Genomic DNA, 26012 nt, shown 5'->3' with positions numbered 1-26012 from the left:
TTCAAGCAGGTAGTTCACACAGGAGGTAGCAGGGATCTCTTGAGGTATTCTTGTTCAATCCCCTGGCTCAAGTAGGGCCACCTAGAGCCAGTTGCCCAGGACCACAGCCAGCTGGCTTTTGAATATATTCAAAACATATTCAAAAATATATTTGAGGATATTCAAACAACCTCTCTGGTCAACCTGTGCCCGTGCTCAGTCACCCACACAGTAAGAGAGTAAGAAGCACAGCTCGGAGGTCCAGGCCCACTTGTGACCACCACATCCCTGTGTTAGTGCACAGAGACCCAGAGCAAACTCAACCTGTGTACAAACTGCACCTGGAGCTCACTGCAGTGCCACAGTGACAACCTAGTGTGCATTTGGTAAAAAGTCACTGTTGCGACCTTTCAGAAGTCCCTGGGAAGCCTCCATTGCACATTTAGAGGCAGATCTTCAAGGATCAGTCTTTTCAATGCATTTAGAGGAGTTTCCAAACACAGTTAAAGCCTTCAGTTGCTTGTATCCAAGTGCAGGTGAACACCCCATTCCTCCCAGTATGAATGGCCCTAAACTGAGAGGGCAGGTTCAGCCACATTCTCCAGACTCCTGTTCTCATTATGTGAAAGGCCCAGAGAAGACGCTGAAAATCTTCTCTTTTAGGTTTAGGAGGCTGAGGGAAATAAATAAGTGGAGTTACTCGGTCACCCACTCAGTAGTCCCCCTGCCTCTTCCATGGACTGTAGCTTAAGGATACAACATGGACCACCTGACAACATAGGGGGTTGGACCAGGCACTGGCTCCCCAGCTGCAGCCTTCAAGGCACTGGTTTTCACCACACTGTCTTGCTGCTTTATAAAGCGTAGTGAAGACCATTTGGAGAGCAGTAGGGGAAAAGGAAAAACATTTCAGCAGTGTGAGGAAAACTTCTTGTCAGTGAAAGACCTTTTTTGTACTGCCTGTGGCAGCACACAGGGTGTGTTATTTACTGCTCCTGCTTCATAGACATATTATACTGCTGGTTCAGGTGCCACCATCAGAGTGCAACTTATCACCTAGTGACTCACAGCATCCTACAGATGACAGCAGCAACTCTGACATTTCTTTAGCATTCTGGTAGCAGATCTGCAACTGTTACAATTAAAGACTCCAGGATTTGTTGTCAACAGTGCATTTGCGCCACAGAGCCCATAGTTATTTGCACACAGAGGCGGGCTAAATGGTACATAAGGAGAGAAGAGGTGTTGTAGTCATATCTCATCTTTAGATCCAGACTTAGTTGAGAAAAACAAAAGATTTCTGACAGAAAACACCTATTTGAGGCAAACAAAACAAACCATGTGATGTGCTAGATTTGGTGCAACAAGTAGGCAGGCAGGGAGCCCTTCCCACCTGGCTCACAGGCTCTTGGGACAGCCACCAGCAAGCCACACTGAGTGCTAATCCCAGGAGCCAGGCACACATTGTTCCCATCCTCTGGAACAGCCTCTTTATTTCTTTACTTCTCCTTCAAGGAAAAATAAAAACAAAATTTATGACTTTTTTTGTCTGCATGCAGCAAAAAAAAAAAAAATTTACCAAAAATGCCACATCACACACAAGAGAAATTATAAGCCCTCCACAAGTCTGTTCAGAAGGGCCCGTTCCTGGCCCAGTAAGAAAGAAAATATTTTAAAAGTGAATGGAGGGAGAAGCAGCAAATGGGGAAGTGGGAGACTGGGCAGAAAACCAGGAGGGGAGAGGAGAAGGTTACACTTCATAAAGCATCTTTACTACTGCAGCAAAAACAACTGGTTGTTGTTTGTCATATTGGATGGGAAAAGCCCTCAGCCTAGTTAGCACAGATTTCACTTATTACAGACTTAGCTAGACCAGAGACACAAGAGTTGCCCGGTCCATGCCTCAGGGACTTCCACTGCATTGTTCCCCTTGTGACCATTATTTCCTAGTACTTTGTCCAGCTGAGTTTTAAATTATCCAAGTGATAGCATTTCCACAACTTCCCATAGAGACTCCTCCATGATGTAATTTATCTTGGAGGCTTTAGCCGTCTTCCTTATATTTAGGATGAAATTAAGAAAATTTATGCTGCTAGTTCTCATTATCATGTCCTTGGAGCACTCTCAACCATTCTCCTCCCTGTCTGAGATTTACATGCTTCAGATACTTGTAAATAGCTGCTCTCCTCCACAGCTTTTCTTTGGCCAAAGCACACGAATTTATTTTAATCTTTATAAATTAGCCCAGGCTGCCCTTTAATCATTTATCTTCATCTCTTCTTGATTCTCCATCTTCGAGTCAATCAGAAGTGGATGGGTATCTAGGAGAGCCATAGCTCAGTGCCTGCTCCCACCAAAACCAGCAGTCAATCTGCCCTCTTTGGAGCAGGAAAGCCATGCCTGGGCAGTGAAAACTTGCCTCTCAGCTCTGCTGTACAGCAGGTTTTCATGAGATACTGGACTGTTACAAAGGTTAAATTGAGATTGATATACAGAAACTCATTGTGTTGCTCACTTTTTAAGGTCTCTCCACCTGTTTGCTGTGTGCCCCCAGCACAGTGGGGCTGGCACAAGGAGCACGGTGCTGACTGCCATGTGCAGAATGAAAGTAGAGATTTCCAGAGTTTCAACCAAAAAGTCAAGGTCTCCAGCTGAGATGAGGGAAATACACTGTAACACGCCCACTGCTTCTGCAGATCTGAGCCCAGCAGGAGGCATGAAAAATGCACTGAGCCATGGGTTATCCTCAAAATACCTCCCACTTCACTTGGAAGGTGCCAAAACCTGTAAATTCACTCAATTTGAATACAGTTATCAAATAAGATTTCACACAGCACCTCACCCTTTACTGCCATATATCCCCACATCTCTCTTATTGACAATTTAGATATCTTAATCCTTCAGCTGCTAATTCTGTAACTGCTTTAAAAAATAAGCCCTCCACCATGATTAATTCATTCTTCATAAGTCCAGGCTGTTTATTGCTCTTTGTTCATTTATGCACTAGCTGTTTACAGATTCCCTTTTAATATTAGCTCTGTTATTTGCTAGAGACTCGAGTCATATTTACCATATGGTAATTGCAGAGATGACATGGACAACAAACAGTGGAAGCTGAGCTGTTACGGCAATTACAGTAAGTGGCAGCAGTCTCCAGGCTATCTGCCGCCCCATCTCCATTTCTTCTCTCCCCACCCTCCAACGGCTTTCCCTGTGGGCTGTATAAAAAGCCATATGCCACACTGATCTCTACAGCAAAGACAGGCAGAAATTTGTTCTTCGCTACAGAGTTACCAGACGGGTTGATTCACCTTTTCCCTTTCAGTTTGTGTTCCAACTGCAGGTCTGCCCTCGCTGGCTGGCTGCCCCACTCTGTCCTGCCAAGGGCAGGTAATCTGAAATATTGTCTGGAGCTAGACACTGTCAATATCCACATCTTCTTTCTCACCATTACAGCCTCACTTACTTCCTCCTCTGCCTCATCCATAGTGTCAGCGTGCCTCAGATATTCCCCCAAGGGAGTTGCAAGGGACCACACTTCGAAGGGCTGTTAGAAGCTTAATGGAGCAGCTCCTTTTAACCCACTTGGACACCTGGAACCCAATGAAATCACAGATTTTCCACTGGACACCTAAACATGATTTAAAATTCCTGCAGAAAATCAAACAGATGACTATGAGAGACTGCTGCTGTTTTCTCCAAAGAAAGACATGAGTTTATTTCTTGATTCCTACCAAGAGGATCAGGCAGATTCCATACCCAGATGTCATAGAGCTAAGCCAGGTAACTCCATTACTTGGTCCATTAAGAAGATTCAAAAAATCAAGATTACTTATATGTGTTTGCCAGCTTGGGGGCAGTGCATACAACAAAGCACTTTGTTTGAAAAGGAGGAGACTTCTCCCCTGTCATTTCAAACGCACTGTCCACACGATACTCTCCCAGTTCCCAGCAGTCAGCAAGTCTTAACCTAGATACCAGTGCAGAACATTTGAAAACTGGATGCAGGACATTGTGCATCAGAAGAATTTTCTAGCAACATATATAATAATCAGACTGTTGTTTATCTGCAAAGTGAAGAAACAGCATTCTCCAGGTATTCAGAGCACTTATTTTCACCAGCTTCCTCCCCTTGACCCTACCCTCCAAAGGCCTGTTATTACACAGTCATCTTAAAAATCAGACCTATCCTTCCAGCCTAGTCAATCTGCATACCATCAGAAGAGGGCTGGCAAGGGAGAAGAGAGACAGATGACTTAGGACTAGATTTTCTCTGGTGTAAATCAGCATAGGTCCAGTGAGCCCAAGTCAGAAAAGCCAGCTTACTCTATTGAAAGAGATGCCTGAGGAACTTTGGCAACATTTCATAAAACAGAAAAGGAAAACTTCATCTATTTCTTCTTTACAACTCACGTCACACACAGCAGCTGGGGGACATCTTCCTACTTCCTCCATATGACTATATGCCTGTCCATCCTGCCCTGGGTTCCTCCCTCCTCCCAATATTCCATGCTGGCCCCAAATCTGCTACAACTAGTCCTGCCAACAGGAGCAGCAGCTGAGTCATGGGAGATGACCACTTCAGCCAAATGCTGAAACCAGACAAGAGAAGGAGAAAATTCTCCTTCTCCCCACAATCCCAGACTGCAGCACACAAGGCTTGGAGTGTGATTCTCCCCTCTACCATGAGCCTGGTGTCACCTTGGATCAGCACATGAAGTGCCTCATCCTGGAGGTCAAACGACAGGAGACACTGGCTTAATGTGTGTGCTTGGATAACGTACTCATTCCATGCAGCGCTCACTGTGTAATCCATTTAAGCCACTAGGGCAAAAAGAGAGGACAGCTTCCCTCCTGCCACGGAGGGGCACAGCCTCCATTATGGATCCTAGTAGTCCCATATCTCCATCAGTTCAACTCTGGAGTTTGAGTCCCATTCAGGGACAGCAAAAATTATTTTTTTGTTCTTTTCTGCAAAAAGAAGAGTAAAACTGAGATGCATTTAACTTGCTTTCAAGTGCAAGTCTCTCCTAAGACACTGCTACAGCAATAAAATTGCAGGGTTCCACTCTTGCTGCAAGATTCAGTGAAGAACTGACTACAGCAACAGCTGAGGCAGGAACAAACAGCCTGTTTTCACACCCTTACTCAACACTCACTCCCTACCCCTCCTGCCTCAGCCCAGAAAGCCTCTCCTGCCCAGCCATACTTCTGTGGTGGTGTCCTGAACCCAGCTCTTACTGACATTGCTGATGACAGCAACTCCTATCATCTGGGAAACCTGTCACAAGTCACAGGCAAATGCTTTGCCAAAACAGAAGCAAGAGTCCCCCAACACCAACAAGTGAGAAGCAATGGGTTAGGAAGACTGTTATCCCAGGCAGAGCCACCGTTAGTGTTGCATTCAGGTCAATGACACAAACAGGTAAAAGAACAAGTACAAAAGATCTTTGGCAAAATGATGGCCACTTTTCAAGACAAACAAAGCCTTGAAATTGGTCCGTTTTGCAGTGGGAGTTTAAGGAGCAGACAAATGAACAAAATGGGTACTCAGTGAATTTGAGACCTGCATCAAAACAACCCTCCACTCGGCAGACATAGAAACATTTCTGGATCATCCTCCTGACCCCTCCTCCCATAGCACCCTTGTGGTCTTTCCCAAACCCAGCTACCAAGACCACTGCCCCTTCATTTGGGTTGCACTAAGCCCACCATAACTAGCAGCTGTTGGCTCCCATACAGATACTTGCAAATTATGACCAGACCATCTCTTTGTTTTGTCTTTTCAACGGTAAGTAGATGAGGTTTCTGGAATACTGCACAACCCAACATAACTCCCAAGTCCCCTCCCTCAGCCTTCACTAGGAAATTAGCTTTGGTCTGAGGGATAGAGGTGGTCAACCAAGCCAAAAGAAGCTCGATGCTATTAGAACACTGGGAAGCTAGAAGGCATGGAGTTTTTGAGGGAAGTCAGGAGTTGGGGCAGTTACTGAGAATCACGAAGACAATCTATATATTTAAGAAGGAAAAGCAGAGGCAGGAAAAGGCCACAGCTGGGGAAAGGACGGGTGTTTGTGACTCACTAGGATGCACAAACAGCAAAGAGATGGATCTAGACAGGCAGCAGGCAAGCCAGCAGATTTTTGGGAGTGACGTAGGTGCACCAAGTGCAGTGGAGCATCTTCTCACCTTCAGTCTCCTGGTGTGATTCCCCAGAGGGGAGGCAGCTCCATCATGCTCTGAAGGTTAAGCTGTGCCTTCTGCCTGGCACAGGAGCACATTGCAGCCAATGGGTAAAACTGCCTACCTACTTAAAAGCAAACCCCAACACTGCCAGGAGGGACAGGCTTTATTTTTAGCTGGGACACCAGCAGGGTCACTGCTGGTGCTGCATTTCCCCATGGAAGCCAGGGTTTCATGAAGTGTGCTGTGTGTGCAGGGTCACTGCGAGGGAAACATCTGTCAGGTCAGCTTTGGGGAGATGGATTATTTAAGTTAAGAGAAGAAGAAACATTTACTAGAAGAAGCAAACCTGAAACTACTCTGGAAGGTTAGAAGGAAAGGAAAAAATGAGGCTTAAAGAGTCAGAGTGGGTGGTAATTTATGTGAGGCCAATGTCTAGTCCACCCATCTCCAAAATGCTCATACAGGAGAATATCCCATCACGGTTAACTCCAGCAGCATTCCCTCTGCTTGCCTCCTATGACACACGCTTTGAACGGCTCATTCTTGTCTAGGGGCTGCCAAAACAAAAGCAGCAGGAAGTCATTATCCCTCATCAGAATCCTTCACAAAGGAAGAGTACACAGAGACCCACCTTGCCTCACACCTCGAAGACGACAACACTGAGAGTTCCACCTCACTCTGGTCCCTGGGTCCTCACCCGGGGCCCCGGTTAGCACCGAGGCCAGCAGCCTCCCCAGGACTCACACTGGTCAAGTTCAGCACCCACGGTGAGCGCATGGCAGCAAGCACAAACTGAGCCCGCCCCGGTCCCACGAGGACAATGAGGCAGATCGTCCCTTGCTAGTGGGTTTCGTGGGTGCAAACCTAATAAAACAGTTGACACTGCTCCCACTTGCACTGCCAGGGAATGCAGTCTGGAGGCTCCAACATGGAGAGATTGCTGTTGATGAAGTGCTGAGTGCTGGTGTGAAGCTTTCACGGGACTTGAAAGAATTGAGAGCAGAGGGGAAGTTCTCATTTTATTCTCTTCTTGAAAAACCTGAGTCCATTTGGCTTGTTGCATCTGAGAAATAGCTTGGCCTAGACTCCCTGTTTTGTTTTGGTTTTTTTTTGTTTTGTTGTTGTTTTTTTTTAATCAGGATCAACTCCTGTACATGTTCTTGGTAAGATTTTATATTAAAAATTATTTTGTCTTTTTTTCCAGCTTTTTGTGCCACTTAATAACTTAAGAAGTGCTTTGCAGACCCCATCACTCTTAGATTATTTGCAACTAATTTGCATTCAGTACTATCCGTTTCATCAAGCACAGACTTCAAGGCTGAACCAACTCCAAGCCTTAACTGCTGCAGGCAATTCAGGCAGAAGCTTCACAGGTGGAAGCAGGGCTTCTTAAGCCAACCTGAACATTTTCCACCTCTGGTCATTTGTTACCACTCTGCTCTAGCCCTTTTTATTGGCAGAACTGTTTGCATGGCTAGGGCATGAATAAGGACCAGGAGTCTGTCTGGCAGAAAAGCAAGCAGAACCCACCACCTGGGCACATGTGCCGCTGTGCCAGTATCCTGCAGGGGTGGGACAGAAACAGAAACAAGCAGCCAGGGTGGGAAATCTGTAGAAAACAAGGTCCAGATGACAAGCGTGGCAAGTGCATCAGCTGTAGGGGCAGAGGCAGGTTTGCCTCTTGCAGCAGTGAATCCTGTAACACCTCCTGTACCATGGAACAGCCTTGTCCTGTAATGCAAGGGCAGAGACATATCTCTGTCTCCATTTTCCCCAACTAAAGTGTGTTCAAGAGTCACTGCATAATCCCAACCAAAACCAGAGAAGAGGATAAAGGTGCTTATTAAGGTAAATTTGAAGCTCAATATCAAGATACTGCTTCCCAACAAGGAAGGCCTTCCTCAGGTTGGTAAACCAAGACATCCACATCTTAATCACCCAAGACAAATTTTCCTGACAGTATGGAGAGCAAAAGGACAGGTTCTTGACAGAGAGCATTATTCCAAGTACCCTCACCTGTGCATGGCAGAGGCAGTGCTGCCCTCGCTAATTTGTGCGTGGGGAGCTGTGGCTCTGGGGCAGTGGTGGATTTCACAGCCTGCCTGGACTCTGGTCACAGACTCTCTCCTAGCACTACCCACATCGAGGGGAGCTAGGATACATCCAGAGTGAGCTGCAGTCTGACTGCAGAGCGAGGTGCAGACATGCTCTAACCCTCCCTGCTCCTGCCCCTACTCTGGGGATGGAAACCAGCTTGCACCAGCATGCAGCATTGAACACACTGGCAGGGCACCTTGTGTTGTCGGCACTGAAGTTCCACGTTCACTCCTGGACATGTCACCTTCAACACAACCTCAGCAGTCAGATCTAAGTGCCCTCTCGCAGGTACATCCCTGCATCACTACACTTCTTTTGATTAAAACTGTATTCTGTGATGCTGCCGTTTGCTTTGAGACAGCCTCCAAGTACCAGCCTAGGAGAGGGGAGACGAAAGCAATGGCAATGCAGTCTCATCTGTCTATAGTTCCTAAAACTCTTTGGCACCTCACTGGTTGCAAAACATGCCCAGCAGCATAGGATATTTAGTACTTCTGATTGCTCTTGACCTGGCTGTCTCTGCTGCTGTCCTGAATTAGGAGGCTTAGGTAAAAAGACAGCAGAGTACAGGAAGGCAGCAAACAGAGCAAGCTCCTTTTTGTAGCCTTGAAATAATCTGCTACTGAATGGTAACAGAAGCTTCTCCCTAAATCTGAGTGCTCTGGAAGAGCTCCCTGTTTTATTATGATGGAAAATCCTCATTGGAGTGTTTCGTTAGAAAACAAGCTATCATAAAAGAAATGTTAAGAGCCCTAAGCTCCCTTCTCTCCCATGATGTCAACTGTCAGAGACATCAATGACAGCTCAGCTGTGTGATCAAAGGCTCCAGCAGGCAGATTTAAAGACAGAATTACCAGAAAATTGAGAGTTGAAGGAGCATGGGGGCATGATCATCACCTATTTATAAATGTGTCTTATGGGGCGAACTAATTACTTTATGATGCTGTACTGCAGGAACAATGGCACCTGGGTCTCACTGTGACACTGTCAAGATGGGGTGGTGGTGCAAACTTTCAGAATGGCATGACACATCCCTGCCACCTCATGCTTTGTTATTCCTGCAAAACCCTGCGAGAGAAGTGCCTCATGGGGAGGTTGGGAGGCCATCATGCTGAAATTCATGCACTCACGTCCATGATGGACCTCAACCACAGCTTGCAGCTTAAAGCATTAAGGCAGAGGAGAATAAGAGAAGCCAGCTACAGCCTACACCATGTTAGTCCTCAAGCAGCCCAGAAGCCCACTGAAGCTGCAGGAGACTTGAGGTGGTTCCTGGATCTCATTTTGCAGGTAAGCAGGGACATGACCTGGAGCTCCTCCTTAGCCCCAAACCCCACAGCCCCATGCAACCAAAATGAGCAGATTCAGGACCATGAGCTCAGCAACACAGGTGTTTTAAAGGTTCCCCAAGAACAGCTTATCATCTCATGTATCTCTCAATGCATGAAACTCTTCAGGACAAAGACTGTAATTTACTAGACATCTGTATGGTGCTTGGAAACATGGGCCCCCAACCAGGCTGATGCCTTTAGGAGTTACCATTATCTAAACAGTAAATCAACAACAGCATTAATCTGTGGCACAATACCTCAACACAGTGGGTGATGGTAGATAGAGCATCACAACTATCAATTTCCTGGCTTCAGAGACTTTTTCTGTATTAAGAAGATGTTTCTGTCATTGTAATTTAATTTCCTTTACCTTTTTTTTTTAATATAAAATTAGATATTACTGCCTGGTTTATAAAAAAATTGGCCAGCAATCAAAGCCATCTTCTTAACTGTGAAGCACATGAAAGGCATCTGAAACATGACGGCAACAAAGAACAAGGAACTATTTGTCAACGCCACTTGGTCATTGGGGAAGCTTAGGGGAGGAGACTGATGCTGTTTGTTTAAAACAAGCAAACAAAACCCTGACAGACAGACCATTTATCTGTACGGTGCTTCACTTGAAAATATTGGCGAAGGGAATACATCTTCACTTGGTTTCTAATAAAAGTGCTGACACACGCTGTCGTGGCCTTGCCCTGCTTTGGGGATAGAGGATGCCTCTCACAGGAGAGACCCTTCAAAAATAAGGGATCAGGCACACGTGGGAACATGCACAACACAGCAGCAGGTCAGCCTAGACCCTTTGCAATCTCTCTACCTGTCCAACCTGCAACACCACAGCATCTGCCAAGCTCAGACCAGTCTCCTCTGACTTCAAACCCACCAGTTCCAGAGGAAAGCAGAGGAAGCAGGAAGGGTGGATTCATCTTTGGGTACCACTTTTCTTCCTCCAAGCCAGCCAAGCTGCGCAGCAGTGCCTTGAGTATCCTAGGATAGCCATGCAGAACAACTGCCCGTGACTCCCAACAACACAGTGTGCTCCAGTCTGACTGGATCAGACAGGGCAGCTCCTGCCCTACACCGGTCCCACAAGAGCCTATGGAGCACAGAACGGTGCATGACCCAGGCTGTGCTTGGTACTGCTCCACACGTGCTCTCCTGTTCTGGGCGCTGGTGTTGAAGACTGCTTCTCACACTGCCTAGGGCAATGGAAAGGACTATCCCACCTGATGATGGCATCTGCCATCCCAGGTGCCATCCTGTTAGGTGGCAGCTTTGCAGAGCAAGAGCAAGATCTCTGCAAAAACAAGTGCAGTGCAGACGGGGTGTTAGGATGGCTGTGTATCTGTCTCCCCTCTCACACCCTGTAACCCACTAGTTATTGTAACTGTATCCTTACCAAATCCCCATCCAGGAAGAAAAATACCATTAATGATACAAATGAGACCTGGGGCCTGAAATGTGCCTAGCAGCACACTGGAGGTATGCAAAAGACCAGAAGCTTACTTGCACTTTCACTGCCCTCAGTTAAGACCTCAGCAGTGGGATTACTACAGTCTGTCCTACCTTGGGCATTTGAGCAATGCTTAAAATACCCACATATTAGAGCAGGATTCATATTTGGCTTTAAAGAAAAGAAACCAGACTGTTGTACTGCACTTTTGCCTAAGGCTCTCTATACCCATCAGTCGTCTCCTTCCCCGCACCGGTTGATACTACACCCTTCTATTTACAACACGGGGTAGCCAGTTTGCCTCATGTTGCACACTCACAGCAGAACTGAGGGCTCCTGGGCTGCTCCCGCTCCTCCCCAGCAAGCCCTCGGCAGTAGTTGGACATGCTCTTTTCCAACATCACTACTTCTGTTCAGGAAGCAAGTCTCGTTCCAGTTGAACACAGAAGCACGAACATGAGCACCAAACGTGACTTTCTCAGCTAAACCATGATCAGGGTAAACAAATGCCTCCAACACAAGTGGATGGAGCAAGATTAGGGACTCCCTAGAAGTGCTTGTGCCACGGGGAGAGTGATGCCTCTCCCCACTGCACAGAATCTACAGAGCATCTTCAAGGCCTCTGTGTCCCCCCACTGTGTCTTGTGTCTGCCAAAGCCAGCCCTGCTGTCCTGGGCTCTCCCAGGGAGCACGGAATGAGTGCTACTGAATAGAAAGGTGCTACTGACTGTTACCTAAGTCTTTCAGCCCCATCGTCTCCAAAAATAAAAATAAAAAACAGCTGAACAAAATCACCCTCTTGCTTTATAAAGAGATCCGTGGAAATAAAGGAATATACATATAAGCACGAAGAGAGGGGAGATATGTGTAAGGCACCCTTTCTCACCCTGATTGTCCCTCCAGCATTTCCCCCTAAATCTGAAACAGATTTTTAGGGTGAAATCCCCAGAACAAGCTAAGGAACAAGCCAAGAAGTCAGGAACCCAACCCTCAAACTACAGCTCCATTGGAGGGGGCAGAGGGGGAAATGGCCATGGACTCATGTGCTAGAATAACAGGGAAAAAAACCCCAAAACCAGCTGCAATGGTTTCATCTCTCTCCCAGGGTGATCAATACTTTAGACACAGGTGAAAAAACATAAAGCCCTGAAGCAAGGCTGGGAGAGAGGTAGAGTATGAAACCAGCCCACATTTAGGTCAGCTCTCATGCGTGTGCATGTGTGTGTGTAGAGTTCCTGTCTCCCTGCCATGGGGGGCTGCGGGCCTGCCGGCGGCCCCGTGCCCTATTTAGGGCAGCGCCTGGCGCAGCAGCTATATTTGACACCCGGGGTAAACAAGCCGGCCCCGGCGGACGGAGCGCGACAGCTGCCCAGGACGGCGGCCCCGGCGCCCCCGCCCCACGGCCGGGGATGGCCCGGCCCGGCCTCTCCCGGCGGAAAAAAAAAAATTAAAAATAAAAAGGATATTTAAAGGGGGGGGGGGGGGGGAAATGGATTTTTAAAAAAGGAAATTTATAGCACTGCATGAGAGCCGCTTCCCCCGCCTGGCAGCCCCGGGCAGAGCCACCCCCCCGGGCTCCCCGGCATCCCTGCGGGCCGCGCCGCGCCGCCGAACCGGGGCACCCCCGCCCGGCGGCGGGAGGGATCCCGGGGCGGCCGCGCGCGGAGCCGCGGGACCGGACAGCTCCTGCCGCGCCCGCCCCGCCGGAGCCCGCTCCGGCAGGCCCCGGCCCCGCAGCGCCCGGCCCGGCCCGGCGCCCCCTCCCCGGCGCGCATCCACCCCGCAGCGCCCGCTCCGCGCCGTAGGCAAAGCCCTCCCTCCGCAGCGCACACACACACGCACCCCCTTTACACACACACACACACACACACACACACAAACGGGCACGGAGCCGCCACGGCGCCGGGAAGACAGCGGGAATGAAGCGAGCTCCCAGCGCCTGGGCAATGCTAATTCCCCCCGCTATCCCGGGAGATGAGCCTGCAAAGAGCTCTCGTCCCCCCACCCCCCAGCACCCCCCGCTCCACGGCCATTCGCGTGCAAGGCATGGAGCCCCGATTGGCAGCAGGACACCTGCCCGCCAGCCTCGCGTCTCCCACGGAGAGGGGGTGGCACCCCCTTACTTACCCTTCCTGGCGGCTTTCCTGACTTTTTTTTGGAGGGTCGGGCTGGGGGGATGGGGAGGGGGGGGCTCCACTGGCTCCCCAACACAAATCCTTCCGGTTCCTAAAGGGAGCTCATCGCATCTCCCGGTGATTCACCGACGGTGTGTGCGGGTACGGGGGGGTTCGCCTTTGCATGTCAGTCCAAGTTGCCTCTCTCGCTACAAAACCTGTGCTCCCTTTTGCAGCTGTCAGGGAGAGCGGGGAGGTGCATCTGGAAAAGGGGGTGGGGGTGGAGGTAAAATGTTGATAAATCCACCAGCCTTGATCTTCAGCTCCGTGCGGTGGAGTTTGGGGAGGGAAGGGAGATCCGGCAAAGAAGGAGGAGGGCGAGGAGGACGGAGATGAATGGGGGTCGAGGGAGAGGGGAAGAGAAAATGGATTGTACCCCAGATTGCCACTGAATCTGCTGGGCTTCCCCCGCTCCCGCGCTCACACCATCGGGGCTCGGTGCAGGTTTCCTAGCATTACGGTGCACGGCAAAGCGCTGAGCCTGATTTCTGGGAGCCAGCGAGGTTTGCACAACTGCAGCAAGAAGCCAAATCAAAAAGCCAATCTGTGAGCCTCCAAACTCCACGTCACCTATCAGCTGGGAGCGAGCGCTGCAACAGAATTACAAGCCATGCATATTTATTCCTCTGAATCCGGGGGGGGATTTTCGGATCGTTTAAAGCGAGGCACGGTGAAACCAAGGCAAACCCTTTCCAAAATAAATAAAGGCAGAGCACGTCTTGCATGTAACACGCGCACATACACCTCTACGAGGTCTTCTTCGGTATATACAGATAGAGATATACACTCACTGAGAGGGGATCACTCCTGTACCATCCAAGTATATTGACTTTGTGTATTTCAAGTAAGGGAGGGGAAGAACACGGTAGCTGAGCCTCAGAGAAAAAGGTATTGATTGCATATCTGAAATTTAAAGCATCTGCCAAACACTTCTGAGAGATTAAATACAGGCAATATAATTACACAGCCAGAATTGGTACTGGTATCCATTTGAAGCTGCATGCTTTAGTTTGTGCTTGCAGAAACCACCCAGTTATTTTTTTAACCAAAGTCAAATAACAAGTTGTGAGACAGCAAGCCATTTTAAGGTTAAAAATACACATTGCCTCCAAAGTTGCTATTTGACTTTGGCAGAAGACTGCTGGGGGCTGGTTTCCAGGACCATGGAACAAAGCAGTACATTTATGCCTCACACAAGACACATCATGGTATTTCCACACATTTGTCTCCCCTTAGGATCCCTCTGGTTTTGCCCCAGCAGCTATGGGCAGACATGTGCCTCCAGGAGATTTACCTTCTGGCATGGCTTCTCACTTCTTTAAAGCCCAGGTACTACAAGGCAACAACCCCTGACACCAGGCTATCCTGCCAAAGAATGGTCTGTTTCATCCTCCAGAGAGAAGCTGTTCCCAACCCGTTCGTCCCCAGTGACTTCCCATACCCCCTGAGGTGATGAAGGCCCAGAAGCTTTCTGGTGAGACCCGAGCACATGTGCAAGTGCAAACCATCCCTGTCAAAAGCAGCTGAATAAACTGCCATGAGAAACCTGAGCCTGCGTCCTGCGCTGGGCAAGAACTTCTACCTCAGCCAGGCACAGGCAGCAGACATACAAAGATGGATGAGGAAAGGGCAGAACAGTTACTGGAAGGGTGACATGTCAGAGAGTTGCACGGGTAAGAGAGCCTGAAAATGGGCTGTGGTCCCCTGCAGGACAGCACAGACCACTAAGGCCCTGAAAGTCAGCTGGTACATTCTAGTTATGGCTTTATAATAAGAGCAGCCCCAGGCCCTACACCTCAGCACAGAAGAAATCCAGAGACCTGGAAAAGCAATTATCCATTTAGGTCACCGTTATTAGTGAGAGCAGGGCACGGAAGTCCAGGATGGATGGACAGCAGGAGGAGGCCACAAGGGGACAGAGCTGTTGCAAGTAAGTACAAGATGGCAGTACAAAAGACGGTGGCAGAACACCTTGTGCGTCCCAGACTCAGCCTTTTATCTCCCCAAATGCCACTTGCCACTCCTGGTGTCCTCAAATAACCTGGCAAAGCAGCTTACCAGGTAGGAACATGGTATGGGATGCACATGGGCCAAGAGACATGGCAAGATCCAACATATGTGGAAGTGCCTTACCTCAGGGTGCTGGCCAGCCCTGCAAAGGGCTGCAACCCTGAATGATGCTCCTGTGTGATGTCAGGGAGGGGAAGGGCTTCCTAATGGGAACACAGGCACGTGTGCATGTGTGGCCCATGGCATTTAAGTGCCCAGCAGTCTCACCCGAGCTGCAGAAGAACCCTTACTGACATGAACACAAAATCAACAGCACAGCACCAGTGGCTGAAACCCAAGACTACGTGGATGCAGGGGCTCTGGCACTGGCCAGTGTCACCCGATTTCCAGGTGGCCACCTCCAAACCTCACACCCCTGCCAGGGAGGACAGCCCCCAAGGGTGGCAGCTCTCCAGTCACCTCCACCAAGCAAAGGAAACCACCTCAATTGGCCCAGGGAAACTCTCAACCCACAACTCATCATCAGGCAGTTCCAAACAACTGCTTGTGTTTAAGGCTCAGCAAGAGTGGGTCTGGAGCTGAGGAATTGCAGTTCAAAATGCTCATCAGCAGGAGCAAGCCCTGGGGGTAATACACAAATTTACAGTTGACAATAACTAAAGACAGAGCTCTTTATGGTACACAGATGTTTCATTTCACCTCATCCCAGTACATAAAATCATGCCTAATACATTTAAGAAACGCTCCCAGGCATTTCCCTCTTTCGTTCCCTTCCATATGGGCCTGATCTTATGTTGCTCAGCTCAGGCAGAAATTTTTCATCACAAGAGGGAGTATATGAATTTTTTTATCTCCTTAGTCTGAAAGGTGTGCTTGCAAAGTAATAACCTGAGATGAAAGCAACCAAACTCTTTATAAAAATACAATTTAAAATTTAAAAAAAACCCCAAACTTCACAAAAAACCAACCACCTCTTGTTTATATTAGGTCTAACAATTAAAATACAGGGTATTCAAATTCCTGGGCTGTTTAGCACAATCTCACTAAACAAGCATGGATATTAGTTTTTAATGACTATCAAGATTGCTTGATGTTTCAAGTGTTACCTCATCTAAGGACCTGAGCTAATGGTTTTAAACTGACAGAGGGCAGATTTAGATTAGATATAAGAAAAGTTTTTTACAAAGAAGGCGGTGAAATACTGGCCCAGGTTGCCCAGAGAGATGATAGGCATCCCACCCCTGAAAACATTAAAGGTCAGGTTGGATGGAGCTCTGAGCAACCTGATCTAGTTGAAGATGTCCTTGCTCATTGCAGAGGGCTGGAACTAGATGACCTTTAAAAGATCCTTCCAGCTTAAACTATTGTATGACTCTAACCCAAAAGCACCGCAATTCTACTAAACAGTGGTATATTAAAAGAACACAGAATAGGTAGGGTTAGAATGGACCACTGGAGGTCATCTGGTTCAACCTCCCTGCTCACACAGGTGCCTTAGAGCATGTTACTCAGGATTGAGTACAGATGGATTTTGGATATCTCCACAGACTCTCTGGGCAACTGATCCAGTGATCAGTCACCTGCACAGTAAAGAAGTTCTTCATAAAAGTGTGGGGACTTTTCCCATGAAAAATCAGGACCTTGATACTTGTCTCAAACCTGTCTCCAAGCACTTGAAATTTGAAGCAGAACAAGAAATGGAGGCTTTGCTCTTCCTTTCCTTATCCGCCTATAACTAGAGAAGATTTTTAAACTTAATCCATAGATTCAACATCCCATGACTTCAGCCTTCTGCTGGCAACCATGCTGGTAATAAGATGCTGACAGCAGAATGTACTCAACAGCAGTGCTGTTGTTAAAGACAATGTGCATAACAGGCATTGACTTGCTCTGCCAGGCCAACAGCATCTATTGACGTAAAAACCTGCCAGTGTCCTACAAGTTCCAGAGGAAACTCTGGGAGTGTGCTAGCTGAGTGTGAAAGGACCTGTTCTTTCCTCTTAATTCACCAGCTATGCACTTCACAAATACAGATAAGAATTTCACACAATTACCACCCAAAATTTCAGGTGGATAGGGCCATATTATTGTTTAATTATGGCAGTCATGATGAGCTGTATGTTTGACTCCTCCTTGAAAAATTTCTAGCTGAGCAAGACTTCAGGAACTGGTCCCACTATTGCTGTCCTCCTGCAGGACCCTTGGCCTAATGACCCAAGAATTTGATTTAGACTAGATAAAAGAAAGAAATAAACACCATACCAGCCCTTTTCCCTTGAATACAAGCAGGCTGACTGCTCCTGACCTCAGGTTGGTATGAAAGGGCCTGGCACAGCCCCCTTCTCTCATTCAAGATCTCATCTTGGTGAACCTGTGTTATGTTTTAGATTATTTTTCCATAGCTTTGCTTTTCCTCCCTCATCAGCTTTCATGAGGTGCCTGCTCACATTTGTGTCAGAAGGGATGAGATAATGTGACATTTTATTAGTATGATGCATTTGCAGAGCCTCGAAATGAAGTTTTAAATCTGAGAAAAAACTACTTTCTAGGCAAAAGAGGAAAGGAGCCACAATGTAGAAGGAAGTTTCAAGCCTATTCATGATTACAGAGCAAATGAGCTCAGTTCAAATGTAAAATTCTGTTCTTTATTTTTTCCTCCCATGGAGAGCCTGTTTTGCAAACATGGTTAGAGGTCTGAAAGCCAGTCTGGGGCTTACACACACAAGAGTGTGCAAATTCTTATCAAACAAGTCATGGGACACCTGGGACAGTCCATGCACTCTTCATGGCACTTCCCCATAACCAGAGGATGATTCCTCCATATGTCCTAGCAGGTTGCTAGGTTGCAAGAAGATCCTCTAGTCTCATTGCAGAGCTTGCCAAGAGGTTACATCTGGGGTCAGAGGCCACCTTCCTTAGGTCTGGCTAATAAGGAAGGGCAATTCCTTGTGTGGTCATCTTCACAAATGATTGCAGAGTAACGTAGAGACAAGCCCACATGCAGGTGACTGACATGTCATGGCCTGGGCTTGCCAAGGGTTTTCTGCGCAAGGGAACACAGATCTAAAGAAACTTTAGGTAGCATTCAGACACCATGCAGAAACCCTCAAAAATTAAAAAACCAAACTAAGTACAGCAACCAGTCACTGGAAGTTCAGGGCAAGTCAAACCCTTGGAAACTTCTGATGAGAAGTGATGCCTTCCAACGAATCTACCTGACAATGGAAAATAAGGATACACCCCACAACCAGATTTTGATCATGGAGGAATCCAGGACACATGTTAATTCCAAAGTTTTCCATTTTAGCATTGGCTTCAAAAATTGTGTTGATCCATGGTCCATGGATTGACCACTGCAGGTTTCAGAGGCATGGACATCTGTAGTGGAGCATACCCTCTGCTCGGAACAAACACCCTGGGGCTTGGCCTGGCAAGCCAGCGTGTCCTGGGGAAGGAAACAAGACTCATCCAAAGGGGATTTTTTCAGCATTTTAACTGCCATGCCTGGGTGGTGGTCAGGGGGACCCTTCCCAAGTTGAGGAGCTCTAAGACTTTCCTAATTTTTGGTGTCTTAGAGCAATAGCTTAATCACAACTCTATTACAAGCTAGGTTTTATGTTTTTTGAGGGCTTTTTTTTCCAGGAAGGACCAATGGGAGTCTAGGGCTTACAGCATCAGGCTCTGTGCCAGGACAAGGGGCACATTCAAAAAGGCCATTTCAAGTGCAGTGACTACTAATGAGCAACCAGCACCAACACTGCTAGAGATACACCCATTTTCTCAGCTGCAGAACAAGAACATGAGAGTCAGATTACAGCAGTGGATTGGATCTGCTCCTACCCCACTCTGACTGAGGACCAAGGAACACGGCCTCAGAAGAAGAAGTTTGGTATGACAGAAGACAGCAACAAAGAGCAACATGGCAAGAGGCCTGTAAGCACATCAGCACATTCTGATGGATTCTCACACGTGTCCTACGAAGCGCACAAGAGGATTTAGCTCACAAAGTTGTCAATTAATTTAACAGCTTCCCAAAATAATTTTGAATTCAAAAAAATCAATGGGAAAAGTTCATATTTCATTGATTTTGAAACCCAACAAAGAAAAATCAATTGCACAACCACCACTCTGGTTTCCCTGTTAAACACTGGCACCAAGGTGGTTTTTTCTGCTTCCTGCACCACGTGCTGGCTAGTTGCATGAAAAGAAAAAAATCCGTGTTTCTTAAACTAAGCAGGTGCTTCATGGAGAGGACGATTCACAGCAATTCTACAGCAGTAGCTGGTGCTTTAGCCATGCACTGCACACAGGCTATTTTTCTTACACCTCATTCAAACCCTTCCTTCTGCATCCTGTGCCTTCACATTCTGGGTAAGTTACTCCCCGGCCAGTGTGTTTACTAACAGGTTAAGGCTGTGCTGTAATGAAAAGCATTTGGGGTTATGTTACACTGTGGATAGCACATCAGTAGCAGGAGCATGTAATCCCCTGTATTGGCTTTCATTTCCTGAGGGTCTTCCACAGCAATTCACTCTCCTACAGCCGTCCCGTAGTCACCCACTTAGAGAAGCAGTGGGGCTGTGGGTGCTCAGTCTGTGGGCAGTCAAGTGCTGGTGTGGCAGAGGGTGCCCTTCCCTTAACCTCACAACAGTTTCTGGCAGGCTGGCAAACAAGGCTTCATGCTATGATTTGTCTCCACTTTGAGTATGCAAAATGCCAAAGCTGAGGGTCCCCAACTTCGGGGGATGTTACCAGACAGCACAGCTAGAGACCTTGATAGCACTGTCCAGTGGGGATAACAATAAATGCTGGATAAAGATAAAAATTCTACAATTCCCCTACGGTCTATGCGATAATTTTCTTAGCAAAACAGCTGAGATCTACTTAAAATAAAGTCTCCTGTGGAATAGTGTCTCTTCCTTTTACAAATCTGGGACAAAATGAAAATGAAGAGTGCCAGATTGTCTCTTCCTCCTGAGCTGCTAGAAGAAAGCCGTGCTTCCCTCCAGGAGAATCTGATCCTGGTTTATAAAAATTGGGGGTGGGGAGGAAAAGGTGTATGTGTGAAAAAGAACTATAAAGTAAATTAAGATCAGCTGTTAATGAAAGTTAGCAGTTTAATTAAAGGAGTGAGCAGCTTGTGCATGGAGAGACGCATTCGTCTCTAGGATACACATGGCTTCTGTCCAGATCTGGCAGGATCCAGGAAACACATATGGGATGAGTGCTTCTGGTGCAAAGTCTGACCCCAGACTTCTCTGATGGTAGCGGTAAGACAGAGACAGCTTCCCTGGGAAGAGGCCTGTCATCATGACACCACACAAAGCCTGCCACCTCCCTCAGCACTGAAGACTTGACTTTAAATGTCTAGTTGTGTTGCAAAATTGTACTTCTGTTGTGTGCCATGTTCTGGGATTAAGTGGGTGATAAAACATTGGTTATCCCTTTAAATATTAATTTATTCAGGTTCTCCTAAAAGTTGAATTTACAACAATATTATCTCTTGTTTTTAAAAAGCCAGAAAAGGACTTTGGCACGTGCAACATATCCCTGTCACAGAATGGGTCAGATTGGAAGGGACCACAGTGGGTTATCTGGTCCAACCTCCCTGCTCAAGCAGGGTCATTGTAGAACACCTATATACCTATACATGCTTAGATCCTGCTGAACACAGTTCACCTGCCCTACACATGCCATCACAACCTGGAGCAGTCCCACAGGATTGCTCCAACAACATGATCCCACCCTCAGAGCAGTCAAAAGAATTCAGATAGAATTTAATTTGTGGAGAAAGACACAGCTGTGTGCAAAAAAAGAAAAAAATAGGGTGGTCTTTCATAGCCTGGGGTTTCTTCTACACACAATGTGTATTTTGTCCTGTACTTTGTACAAAGTTCTACATTCAGCCCCTGCCCTCTCCTCTGTCCCATTCTGTGCACTGTCTCCCACCTACAGGTATTTCTTGCCCTTGCTCCTCTCACCACACACCCTCTTTAAGGTCCTCTTCATGTTGTTCCTGTGGGGACATGGGTTAAGCTGTTGCTCTTTTCCAACACTTCACATATACTCCAAACATGGAGTAACTCTCCCTGATAACTGATTTGTATCCCAGAATATGCAGAACAAGATTTGCTCTGGAGATAACAGGGGGAATAACTTGGAATGGCTGAAGCACTTCAGCCTGGAGAGTCCTGGGCTGCCTACCTCTGCTGTGGCCATTTTGCACAGGCTCTGGTCTGTGTGGTTTCTCACATTCATTTTTGCACTGCTGACCATCTTGCAGCTACAGATCAGCAGCTTCCAGAAATCCTAGTCACACAAGTTGTTCACAGCAGTGTTTACCAAATACACCAACCTCACCCCAAAGGCCAGGAGCAGAAACGAGGTAGAAAAACCCACCTCCTCTCTACATGCCACTAAGAGATTTGTCAGGGCTCACCACTGCACCAGCCACCTGAGCCATACACGACAGGAGTGACCCAGCATCACTCAGCAAAGCTGACAGCAGACAAGAACCAGCTGGCAGCACTGACTGTCTTACAGTAGAGCCCTAACACACCATGTACTTCCCACAGGCTGGAAATTCCAAGCCTCTCCTTCCACCTGCCTAATTGCTCACAACTGGGAAATCGGGAATTTTGAAACTGCTACCTGGCTACCAAATTTCCCTGCTGTAGGTTAGCAAGTCCCAGAGCTATGGCAGGGACCTGTTGGTCCCAGACCTGCCCTGGCCTACTCCAGGAGCTTCAGCAGCACCAGGCAGCTCCTCAAGTGCAAGGAGGGGGAGGGGCGCATTTCTGATCTCAAAAAGCCACTACAAGGGCTAATTGCTTGACTCTGGTAGCAATGCTGTCCAGGAGATGAAGGTATGGTTCAGCACACTCATTATGCAGCTCATTCCAGAAGCCGTATTTACTGGGCAAGGGAAATGGCATCCCAGGGGTGGCAGTATTACCAAGTAGCCTTCTTCCCCAGCATCATGTGATTTTGCTCCCACTGTAAGACCAGTAAACCCTGCAGTGCTTAGATTCCCTTTCATTTGGTTCTGCTCTGAGCTGCTGTACTCCCCACTCCCCTTTCAGCTGCTGACCCTACTGCCATCATCTCACTGGTTTCAGCTGTATCTAGAAATGGGCTGAGCCCTCACTTACTCTACATGGCTACATTCCTATGGTATTCTATTTAACATCCTTCTAGGGCCCCCTCAAGTACTTTCTTGAGAAGGAGGGTGTAGGGGTGGCTCCAAGTCCTACAGGGCACAGACAGCAGTGTGACTGCTGCTGGGGAACTAGGGAAAGAAAAGCCATCAGCTGCCACAGCCAGCCCTGGGGAAAAGACCAATACTCCCCTCCTCTCCACTGGCTGGGAGAGCATCTTCCCCTTGGCACCTCCCCTCTGCCCAACACTATCCCATGGATCACCATGCCTCTAGGCATCCAGGCTGCCACCTGTCACCTACTACCCTCAGAAGCCTGGCAGCAGCTCCCTGGCTCAGGTCAGTGACACACCCGAAGAGCATAGCCTCCACTTCATATACTGTAAAGATTTTAATCCCATCCCTGTTACAGCTAGCAGTGGCAAAAGCATGCAATGGAGCCATGAGATGACGCTTATTTCATCATGCCTTCAGAAAGGCAAAAACCAGAAAACACCTTTTATCTAGCCCCTGCATGGACAGCTTCCTCCTCATTTCTTTATTGGTGGCTTTACCGTTCTTTACTGCCTTGATGAGCAAGAGCTGTTGCCATGTAGTATGGACAGGCTGCAAGAGCAGCTCCCTCGTTCAACTTGTTTGGTATGTATATTGCAATTTGAAGTCCTTTGTCAGTTTCCATGAACAATGAAGGCGTGTTCAGAAAAGGGAAAAAATAAAAGAGAAGAGATGATGTTATTAGAAGGACCAAAGCCTCAATGAGTCCCATCGCTTCCCCAGCTGCTGCTGTGTCTAATCATTTTCATAGTATATCAGGAAGTGTGAAATCACCGATTAATTTTATGACAGAGGTTTTCCTTACAGAAAGTGGGGATGTGAAACCACCTTCTGAATGCAGTTGCAGCTGTGGGTTCATTCTCAGCTACCGAGTCTTCCCCCTTACCCTGGGTACCACAGGGGAAGGATGAGACAAAGCTGTCCAAACCAGGTCACAGTTTTTCTTTGATGGAAACAGGCAGATGAGTGGCAGTCCTTGCTGTGGAAATGTCTCAGGGTGCTTAAGATATTGAGCAGGTAAGTTTCCTTCACAGATTTCTCAACAGCACACAGTAAATAAGACACACTCACATTTCCTCTGGCTCTTGCACCTCTCAGCAGCAGTGAGGGCAGAGCTCTGAGCCTGGGTGCTCCAGCTGTGGAGCATTACGCACCCAGACTCAGCCTTCAGGCACTGTCTGAATTGTCTGAGCATTCACTGCTCTTGGCTAGGTCAAGGGTCCCCACACCTTGTAAGACCAATTCAGGAAGCACAAACTCATGAACTTTGGACAGCTGGAGGATCTGCAGTTAGTCCATCCCCACCCACATCCACAGCTGCCAATGTGAGACCTCTCTGTCACCCTCCACGTTTACAGGGAAAAGTGCAACAAGGTTCCAACCAGCTTGGTGCTACTGCAGTGCATGGAGGGTGGTGCAGGGAGCTTCCAGTCCCTGGAGTAGAGTACATATGAGATCAAGCCAAATCCTGATCCTATGGAAATCAGCTGGAACTTTTTCACTGTGAGAAGTATAATCCACACCACTCCATGAGAGCTGCTGAAGAGCCAGGAGAAGCAGTGCAGAACAGTGAAGGGCAGAAAGCAAAGCATACTGCATCCAACACCTTCCAAGGGAAATTCACAGAAGAAAACTCATCAGAAATTTGTACTCTCATCAGAATGTCACAGCCACCAGTCTCCTCATGGTGCACAACAGACCTTTAATAACAACTGCTTAGTTGATGCCTGCTACTAAAAGGCAAGATCACGGACAAAGAGGTCATTAGTTTGCTCCTGACCTTGAACTGGACTGGAAATTATGGCAGTCCCACTGGCACTGCCTGATCCTCTCAACAAGAAGAGTGCAACATGCATGGAGACTTCCTGACACAGCCTACATTGCCCTTGTATGCTGCAGGTCCTTCTCCTTGACAAACCAGCCTGGCACACGGTCACCGTCCTCTCTGGCATTACCCTCTGACAGTTTGTTGTTTAATAAACCTGGAGGGGAAGGGGCACAAACCTGGGGCAGCAACAATGAACCTGCTTCCCTGGCATACAATGGTGTTAGCCAGCATGGATGAAGTGACGGTCCCCCAGGGCACTTGCCTTGATCCAGTCCAGAAGGGAAGGGTAACCTGGGCCAGGGTAGCACATGCAGGTGCAGGTACTGCTTGGTTTTCACCAGTGTCCAAACCAGATTGATCAGATCAGAGCACTGGGACAGAGAGAAACCCTTGAGGCAGGATACAAAACTAAATCAAAGTTTTATGGGCTAGGATGAAAGGGGAAGTACTTCAAAGTCTGCAACACATTAATTTTCCTTTCTGCTTCCCCCTTGTTTTAATATGATGGATCAGTTGATAATGACAGGAGGTCACTCTGACTGGCATGTACACCCAGGATAAAGGGGAGCAGGAAATTGGATCTGAGGCTCTGTACTGTATTTCTGTGAGTTCTGGAGCCACCAGAAAGAGACCCTTGGTCGGGTTGCTAATGCCATCACATTCCCCACAGCTGCAGACATGCAGTCCTGTGCTCAATTTCCTGCCATCACTCCTTGTGTCTAGTGCACAGCCAAAGAACAGGAGTATGAAGTGTATCTGATTTTAAGATGTACACTCATCAGGCACAAGCTCTGGCTACAGTAGGAAATTGAACTCTTGATGAAAATGGTTTTCACCAGGGAGTCTCCTTGTCGTCTCACAACCTTCCCCATTCTGTATTGTCTGGGGCTTAAGGTCACAACTACTGCCTTTTTCACCAAGAGAGCTGCTCTAGTATTTGCTTTTCTAGCCCCACTTTTTCTGGCTAGTGTGAGGAAAGCTCTTTCAGTGCACTGAGCTCCTTTCCCTCCCTCTTCCCTCCTGTCCCAGCTGCTCTGGGCCACTGTGGAGGTAATACACTGAGCACACCACCTTAGTCACCTTTACTCTGCTGCCTCCTGCATCCTATAGGAAAAGCTAGCTTGTGTGCTGAAGGGAGTGGACCACAACAGAGCAGGGGGAGATTTTCTAATACAAGAAAAAAAAGTCTCCTTTGGATTCTTATCTGGCCTTGCCAGACATATCAGAACACTGGGAATCTGTTCCTGGATCCTCAAAGTCAAATCCTCTCCCTTTCTTCCTCAGTTCTTGGGGAGTGAGGAGGACACTTTTCTATAAGGACCATGAGACTTGCAGGTGCAAAGACAGCTGTGACATGGCACTGGGCACTAAGTTCTGGATCCTACCTTACTGATACTTTGAAGGAGATAAAGCCTGTGAATTCCAGACTGGGGAAAGGCATTGCTACTGGTGCCTATTTCTGAACTAGATTCAAACAGCTTCACATCATAGAGGCTTCGAAGTGCAAACCTGGGTTCACAGCCTTCACCCATACCTTGCTATGGACAGCTTTTTGTACTTCTAGACTGTAACCTGAACAAAGAGAGATGTAGTGAAATATCCAGGCAAGGTTTTTGCTCAAGTACAGCCAGGCAATCCAAAGCAAAATGGCCCAAATATTTCATTAAAACACTGTATCTTTATTTTAGGTCTATGGGCTGGACAAGCATCTAAACATGCATAAGTTCAAATTCCTTCCCAG

The 26012-nt window shown here is 47.6% G+C and overlaps 1 protein-coding gene across 3 annotated transcripts in view; it reads right to left on the bottom strand.

Annotated features, from left to right (window-relative positions):
• The window catches only part of SLC8A3 (solute carrier family 8 member A3), a 113674-nt gene extending 99966 nt beyond the window's left edge, over positions 1–13708 (bottom strand). For 2 of the 3 annotated variants that reach the window (XM_066188198.1, XM_066188200.1), the window contains exon 1: positions 13177–13708. The gene's annotated coding sequence lies outside the window, so the exon portion shown is untranslated. The remainder of the gene's footprint in view (positions 1–13176) is intronic. The other variant, XM_066188197.1, reaches the window with a different exon arrangement.
• Positions 13709–26012: the final 12304 nt, after the last annotated feature.

This window comes from Chamaea fasciata, unplaced genomic scaffold (genome assembly GCF_029207755.1).
Source record: "Chamaea fasciata isolate MVZ Bird 193981 ecotype frontalis unplaced genomic scaffold, bChaFas1.0.hap1 SCAF_7, whole genome shotgun sequence".
Taxonomy (NCBI): domain Eukaryota; kingdom Metazoa; phylum Chordata; class Aves; order Passeriformes; family Sylviidae; genus Chamaea; species Chamaea fasciata.
This window is presented reverse-complemented; position numbering and strand designations above follow the sequence as displayed.